This window comes from Sciurus vulgaris (genome assembly GCF_902686455.1).
Source record: "Sciurus vulgaris genome assembly, chromosome: 7".
NCBI classification, from domain to species: Eukaryota; Metazoa; Chordata; class Mammalia; order Rodentia; family Sciuridae; genus Sciurus; species Sciurus vulgaris.
In genome coordinates, this window is record NC_136467.1 from 39901291 (window position 1) to 39909941 (window position 8651).

Below are 8651 nucleotides of genomic sequence, written 5' to 3' on the forward strand. Positions count from 1 at the left end.
TGGAATAAATAGAATATGCTCACCTCTGAATACTTTTTGAAGGGGTGGCCAAATCTATATTGAGAAAAAGATGGTAGATTTAGAATCATCAATTCTCTCCTCACAAGTTTCCATATCTGCAATCCAGCATCCACTTTTGACAAAACTCTACTTAAGCCATCTCAGAGAAGGAGAAATCCACTTTGGTTAAAAAGATATTAAGAGCAGGAAGTTCCAAAACAGCTAGAGACACTGTTTTCATGTTTGTGGTTGAGTTTGGGGAGGCAAGGAAGAAAGAATGAAAATAAGAGCTGGTTTTTCCACTTACTCGGGTAGTTGAATTAGCTGACCTTTAAGGTCTCCTCCACTGAGTTTTATGGTTCCATGAATCATTCCTCTGACTCAGGCCAAGTTAGTGATGAAATGACTCTGGGAGGTGTGGGGGTCAGAGGTGAGTTGGAGATGCAGTGAGTGGGTGAGAACAAGGTTAGAGGGAAGAGATTTTAAATGAGAGAGTACAGAGTTAGGAGATGAATTTTTCCCCTTTCAAAATCTGGAATCATGGCAGGGAGAGCAAAGATGTTCATTGGTGGAAAGAAACATGGGATGGATAGGGAATGGCACCCGACTGTGTGGCAGTCATAGTGGGTGACAATTTCAAGTGACTGGATAGAATTTCGAGAATGAATAAGATGACAGTAAATCTCGCCTGCCCCTGTTTCCATGGAGAGGATAGTGCTGTTACGTGTGTGACAATGTCCTTAGAATCTGCTCCGCCTGCATGCATAAAAATGAAAAACTATCTTGGGTAGACCCTGTAATGTAAAGCTGTGAAATTTTCTGAATGGAAGTGAATGTAATACATATTTGAAATGATCTTCAGATTTTAAGGCCAAACTCGAGAGAGAAACATTAAAGGAGAAGTAAGAAGCTTTTCAATGTCAGAATGTTAGTACAAAGTCTGGTGAGGTGGCACATGCTTGTAATCCCAGTGACTAAGGAGGCTGATGCAGGAGCACTGAAAGTTCCAGGCCAACCTGGCTTTTTTTTTTTTTTTTAATATTTTTTGTTGTTAATGGAATTTATTTTATTTATTTATATGCAGTTCTGAGAATTGAACATAGTGCCTCACACATGCTAGGCAAGCAGTCTACCACTGAGCTACAACCCCAGCCCCAGCCTAGCATTTAACCAGACCCTGTCTCAAAATAAATAACAAGGACTGAGAATGTAGCTTAGTGGTAGAGAAGGTATCTAATCCATATATCAAAAAAATTTTTTTTAATTAAAATAAGAAGATGTTTGTATGAGCAGATTGTAAGTCAAGCAACTTGGCTTTATTTGGGTATTCAGTGGTACAAGATATTTTCCTTCACCGATTCAGGTGACAGAGGAGAGGCTGCTTGTGAATCCTTGCAGTGGAGGATGCATGTGTCATTCTGATTGTGTCTTAAAGAAATACTCCAAACTATCATAAAGAAGGAAGAGAAGACCCGATGAGTGAAAATGAGAGAGGCACAGTGGTGACATGCGTCATGTTTGCCTGTCATGGCAGTGATAATAATAATTGTGATTAATAGAAAGACGTGCTGCAAAGTTTGAACTCTATTGCTGCTCTGATGGGATCTTTCTATCATCACAGGGGTGAAAAAAATCTGAGAGTGAAAATTCCTGAGCAAGCTGCACCATGAATAAGAAAATAATGTCTACTTGTAAATGACTCCACGGTCCTCTGCCCTTCTGTGTTTGGCAAACTCATCTTTGCTTCACTCAATTTCTGAATGATTGAGCTGCAGAAGATAACTAGCCCCTGACCCAGCCTTCTGTGTCCTACATAGCTCTTTCATTCTGAATTGTACAGAGAAAACAACAAAATATCCTTTATTAGCCCTTCAAGTGAATGTATTAATTAAAAAAAATATTGAAAACCTACTCTGGATCCAAAACAGAGACAATTCTTTATATAGTAGTTCTGGAGTTAGGGTGTACCTCAGTGGTAGAGTGCTTGCCTAGCATTCATGAAACCCTGGGTTCAAAGCCTAGGATGACCAGAAAATAAAATATAGTACTTTCTAGTGGTCAATATAGTGACTATTTATATATTTCATTATTAGCCATATAAATAATTGGCATGTAAGCTCCAACAGACAAGGAACTTTGGTAACTGCTTTATTCCAATGCCAAAACAGGGTCTGGCACATTATGCACACTTAATATTTGTTCAAAGAATAAATAAATGAATAATAGATGGAAAGTGATCCAGGGGTGAATAAAATAGAATTTTCTTTACTCCTGAGTATCTCATGGTGATGGTAAAAGTGGAAATAGACATGAAGATAGGTAATTATAAGTTAATGTGGTAGCTCAAGTGATGGATGTAAAGGTACAAGAGTCTAAGGACCATTTCCCAACTTAGATTTGGTGACTGTGATGGAAAAAATATTATATAAATCTGACTATATTATTAATAGTACTTGTATAATCCTATTTTAGTCACATTTTATCTTTTCCCATATTGGCTAACTTAATATTTGACATCTAGACAAGGATAGGCCTGTGAGAAAAACATAAGTCCAATAATAGAATAGTTACTGAAAGCTCAACTTCATGGTATTAATCCAAACATTTTCTTTTTGACCTCATTTAATACTCATAAGACCCTCTGAAGTAGTTGTAATCACCATTCCCATTTTATAGGGAAGCACAGAGAGGTCAACTGATTCATCCAGGACATACAGTTAGCAAGTGATCGGACCAGGACTGATTCCAGGCACCTTGTTCTTGGTACTCTTTAATCAGTGCTTCTTTCTATTATAAGGTGCTTTCGGGACTTTCTTTACCCTGGGTGTAAGTGTCCAATAAATTCAATATTTGCCTCAAGACTAATTACAAGAGGAGAAATATCAAGATAAAAGAATAAATCTTTAATTGTAGAATTTCAGTCGCCAGCCAGTGGAAACATTTGGGAAATGGGTGGAAGGAATCTTTAACAATGCTCAATTTGCACCACTGTACCCATCCAATGATTTTTCAAACAAATTGCAGACTTATGGGTGTGTCACAGCTGTGGTCTCTGTACCCAGTCACTGAGGTGGAATATGGTGTACAAAATTCTCAATAGGAATCAACTCTTGTGAAAAGAAGCAGGTGAAAGCAGAATTGGCAAAGGGAGAAGCCAAAATGCAAAGCACACTGACAAGAACTGTCCCACTTGGTAGGGAGCTCTGGAGTCAGAATTGTCCATCAGAGTTTCCCATATCAACTTCAGGTCTCTATCACCCTCCACAATTATTGACCACTGCCCTTAATTCTTGCTCAGCTGGTGGATACAGACAACCTCAGGTGAGACGGTCTATAGCTGAGGCCAGTCCCAGTGGAATCAATGGAGGTTCCAGGTTGACTGAACCAGCAGCAGGGCAGCATGTCCTTCTGTGAAGGGGGATCTGACACATCTCTGTTTGTCACAGGGTGCCAGGTTCTGGTCTAAGTGAAGGGAGCAAACAGATAAAAAAGACACAATTCTGTTAAATAATCCTAGATTCTTGTGGGTGCAGTTACTGATTTAAAGAGAACCCTGATGATAGTAGATTCAGCAGTGTCTGAATCTAGATGACCCTTATGTTTTCCATTATGTGGGCCAATACATTCTTCTTTTTGCCAGTTTGAATTGGACTTTCCAGAGTTTTCAAGGTGGTAGAATAGAGGAGGTTGCATTCTTGGCTGCTACATGGAGTGAAACCAAGAAAGTAGACAGGCAGCTTGTCAGCAAGTGAGGTACTGTAAACTTTCAGGGACATTGTAAGTCCACAGGGTAGAAACTCTACTGCCACAGATCCATACTGTTAGATGGATAGACACACAAACAACATTAAAAAGCAAGGGAACACATCACCCCAAACAAACCAAGATACTTTAATAACAGAATCTATTGACACCACAGCGGAAGAAATGACAGAAGGAATTTAGAATGTATACGGTTAAACTGATCTGTGAAGTATAAGAAATGAAATCAGAGAGAAAATATAGGAAGTGAAAGATCACTTCAATAAAGAGCAAAAATTCTGAAAAAAAGGTGGAATTCCTCAAAATGAAGGAAACAAACTGAATTAAAAGTTCAATAGAAAGCATCATCAACAGATTAGATCATTTGGAAGACAGAACCTCAGGCAATGAAGACAAAATACATAATCTTGAAAATAGAGTTGACCAGAGAGAAGATGTTAAGAAACCATGAACAGAACTTCCAAAAGCCATGGGATAGCATTAAAAAAAAACAAAAATAAGATTTATCAGGATAGGTGAAGGTGTAGAGATTGTAGAGCTATAAACCAAAGGAATGCACCATCTTTTCAATGAAATAATATCAGAATTAAAATTTCCCAAACCTAAAGAATGAAATGGAAAGTCAACTACAAGAGGTTTACAGGACCCCAAATGTACAAAATTACAACAGACCAAATGAAAACACCTACCATAAAAATAAGGATGGAATTTTAAGGACTGAAAGAGAAAAATATCAGATTACATATAGGGAAAACTAATTCAGATCTCAACTGATTTCTTCACCCAGACCATCAAAGCTAGGAGGTCCTGGAATAACATGTACCTTTGAAAGAAAATGGATGTCAACCAAGAATACTATATCCAGCAAAATTAAGCTTCAGATTCAAAGAAGAACTAAAACCTTCCATGATTAAAAAAAAAAGTTAAAAGAATTTGCAACTATAAAGCCTGCACTACAGAGCATTCTCAAGGAAAATATTCATAAAGATGAAATTTAAAAAAGTGAAAACTCACAAAGGGAGGAACTACATTAAAGGAATAATCAATCAAACGAGAAACTAATTCAAATTAAAAACTAGAAATAAACCTAAATGACCAGGAATACAAATCATATCTCAGTAATAACCTTGAACATTAATGGCCTAAACTCATCAATCAAAAGACACAGATTAGAAGATTGGATTTTAAAAAAAGATCCAACAATATGCTATCTTCAAGAGATTTACCTCATAGGCAAAGACATCTACAGACTGAGGATGAAAGGATGGGAAAAAAACGTATCACTCACGTGGATCATTTAAACAAGCAGGGGTTTCTGTCGTAGTATCAGACAAAGTGGACTTTAGGCCAGAGTTAATCAGGAGGGACAAATAGGGTCATTTCATATTGCTTACAGGAATTACACATCAAGACATAGCAATCATAAATATTTATGCCCCAAACATATATGTAACATATATCAAACCCTTCTCAATTTCAAGAATCAAATGGACCACAACACATTAATACTGGGTTTTTAACATGCCTCTGTACCACTGGATAGATCCTCCGAACAAAAACTAAATAAAGAAGCTGTAGAAGTAAAAAATACAATTGATAATTTAGTCTTAACAGACATATATAGAATATTTCATCCATCAAGACTGAATATACTTTCTTCTCAGCAGCACATAGATCCTTCTCTAATATAGACCATGTTATGTAAGCTATCACATATGTTAACATACAGCTATAATATTACCTTAATATATTTTTAGCATCTGTAGAGTCATTTCAATAGCTCCTTTCCCACTGATATTAATTTTTATGTCCTTGCTTCTTTCTTGATTAGGCTTGTTTGATTTTTATCAAATTTTTTTAATTAGAAAAATTATTTATTTCTGCTCCTTTCACACATCTTACTGTTGAGCAAACAGCCTTGTATACGTATGTGAAATAGCGTACTATCACACAGTTTAAAGGCAAAGACCCATGGGTGAAGCAGATCAGCAATCCAGAGTTCTCAGTTTATGGGATCTTATTTCCTGATTTTACGTTAACTTCTGAAAATCAGAAATATCTCCAAAAAATGTTAACGGGGGTTGTAAAAAATAATCACTTTATTCAATATTATAATTTTAGAAGAACAGTATATTTAGGAAATGAAGAACTAAGAAAATGACACCACTGGTATAACAGAAAACATCAGTGGGAAAAAAATACTGTGATAAACTTGTCTCTGATACCAAGAAATTCTAGTCCAGGCTTTAATATGCTTGCTGTGTTTTCACTTGATACTTCTTTTACTGCTGCTTTTTATTATTTTCCACATTTCATAGTAGAGGACTGGCACAGCCTTTAAAACTTCATTAACAGGAGCAAATCCAGAAACCACTGATTTCTTCTCAAAAGGCACTCTAACCCATCAGATAGCCCAGCAGTTTCATTCTCATGAATACTCTAGTCATGAAAATCTCAGTAGGACACAAATGAATGCAATGAATAGAAGAAGAAATATATTGCATTTTGGAATATTTGGTGCATTGGATTTGTCCAGGATTTTGAAACCTAAACCTTCCATTGTAAACAGGAAACTGGATGCAAGTCCTTCCATAATATATTGTCCATTTACTCTGCAGGCCAAGAAGGCTACAGGCCTCTGATACCCGTGTTCATCCATCATAGAGCCAACACTTGGAGGTTCAACAATGGCATCATAAATTATTCCTCCAGTGATGAGGAAATAAGACACCGTCACCAGAGTGTACACTGTTTTGGTCGACGGCGCGTGCACCAGGGCGGCTTCTTCAGCTTCAGGTTGGAACACTTGGGCACTAAGAACAGAACTCGTACAAAGTCTCCATGTTGGTGGCAGCCGGGGCAGCTCTCTAGCCTTGAGCCCCATGTGCCACATGATTTCTATCAAATTTTAACTGTATTATTTATTCTCTAGTTCATTTATTTCTGCTCTTACTCTTAATTTTTCCTTCCTACAATGTAATTTGATTGCTATTTTAGCTTCTTTCTGATACAAGTACTTTAAGTTATAAATGTTCACATGAGTACTGTTTCATCTTGGAGATCCTGATATTTTAAGCTTTTATGATCACTTAGTTCAAAGTACTTTTTATTTACTTTTCTTGTACTTTCTTCCTTGGCCTCTGTACCATTAAATTTTGAAATAGTTGACATGTGGGAGTGGGATTCTATATATCTTAAGGTGATTGTTTTCTAAGATAATAAATCATGTAGGAAACACAGTCTGCGTGATTTCAAATTTTAAATAAAAGTAATGGAAATGGTTTTTTATATTGATTGTATTTGTTACATATATGTCAATACTGATCAAATTGAAAACTTAATATGTGCATTTTATTGTACTTCAATTTTACCTCAACAAAGCTACGGAAAAAAAAAAAAAGAAAGAAAACACAATCCTTTTGCTCAAGGAGAAATTGTTTCTTCTGATCTATCAGTGGTTACTTGTACTTCTTCTTTCTTAAAACTTCTAAATTACCCAAGGCTCTAGTTGAGGGGGCTTTCTTGTCCATGGAAAAACAATAATGATGTATTGAAAATGGCACAGAAAGACATATGTTCGCCCTCAGAGAAGTCATTTTTCCTGAATCTTAGTTTATTTTATGATGAACAGGACAATATTCTCTGGAGAGAGTTGTGAAAAGTAAACAAGGTATTTACCAATTCCCAGGAAAGAGTTCCAATACTTAGCAAGTGCTTGATACATAGCAGTAAATAGTAAGAGTAAATTACTGCTACCCTCCTCACCTTTACTGGCCACCACCACTGGCCTTCACCATTGGTACAAACTTCTGGAGGGCTCTGTTATCTTCTCTTCTGAAATATGTCTGGGTCCTCATTTTTAATTCCAAAGCTCTTCAGCTCTTTGCTTCCTGTAAGCTTACTTCTGTTTCTCTTACCTTGCTGCCTATATTTGTTCTTTTCTAGGACAACTTTCCTTAAAGCGTCTACTTCATTATTTTGCTTTATTTTCTTGACTACAATTCATGTCTAAGAAGCCCACACCCTTCAGCTCAGCAGATGTTCTTACATATCAAAACATTCTATTTTTTAAAAAATAAATTCCTCCAGGATGATTGAAAAAAGAGCAACCAGTTCTTACTGATATCTATCACCCATAATTTCTGTCATTACTGAGCATCCATTGTGCTTTCTACTTGACTTGCACGTACTTTCATAGGAATATTATTACTAGGGACAGAACCATATAATTGTAAAGCCAGAAGTGATCCTAGAATACTTTGGCCTCATCTCCCTTACTTAAAAGGGGGGAGAAATTGATCCTAGAGAAACTAATTCAGTTCACATTCACACAGCAAGCTAAGCAGACACAAGAACCCCAGTAATTGAAGTTGCTTCTGTATGTCCTTTGTCTATCCCTTATTTTCTATGTCAATCATGCCATTTGTTTTATGTTCCTTGAGCATTAATAAATGAATTAGTGTAGTCGCCAGTGGAATTTCTTTTAAAAAGCTTTATAAACACATGAAGGTAGATAGTTAAGCACTTGGGAACAAATGAAAGTGGGGTGATATGACTTTCTGCTTCCTCAATTAAACACTCCCGAATGAGGGAGATGGGTCAGTCTTGAGCAGGAAGCTCCATCCTCCCTCTCCCCCTTTCCATGCTTCTGCCAGGGATGGTACCACAGCTAAGCTATCTCTATTGGGCAATGCTTTAGGAAGAATTGGGGAGAAAGTCTCCATCTCAGGTTCTCAACATTTTGCAATCCTAGATCTTAGACATCTGTTCTTTTGAGATAAGGGTAGGACCTTACCTTGCAAGTCTCAGAGCCAGTGTGGGGATGGACTCTGTAGGTGCAGCTAGTGTTCTCAAAGCCAAGTTGCTCAGGGGAATTCACATTCAATCTT

General features: G+C 36.9%; 1 pseudogene across 1 annotated transcript; it reads right to left on the minus strand.

Annotated features, from left to right (window-relative positions):
- Positions 1-5935: 5935 nt before the first annotated feature.
- LOC306666298 (oligosaccharyltransferase complex subunit OSTC-like) lies at positions 5936-6614 on the minus strand (annotated as a pseudogene). The gene has a single exon. The product of its transcript is annotated as an oligosaccharyltransferase complex subunit OSTC-like (transcript).
- Positions 6615-8651: the final 2037 nt, after the last annotated feature.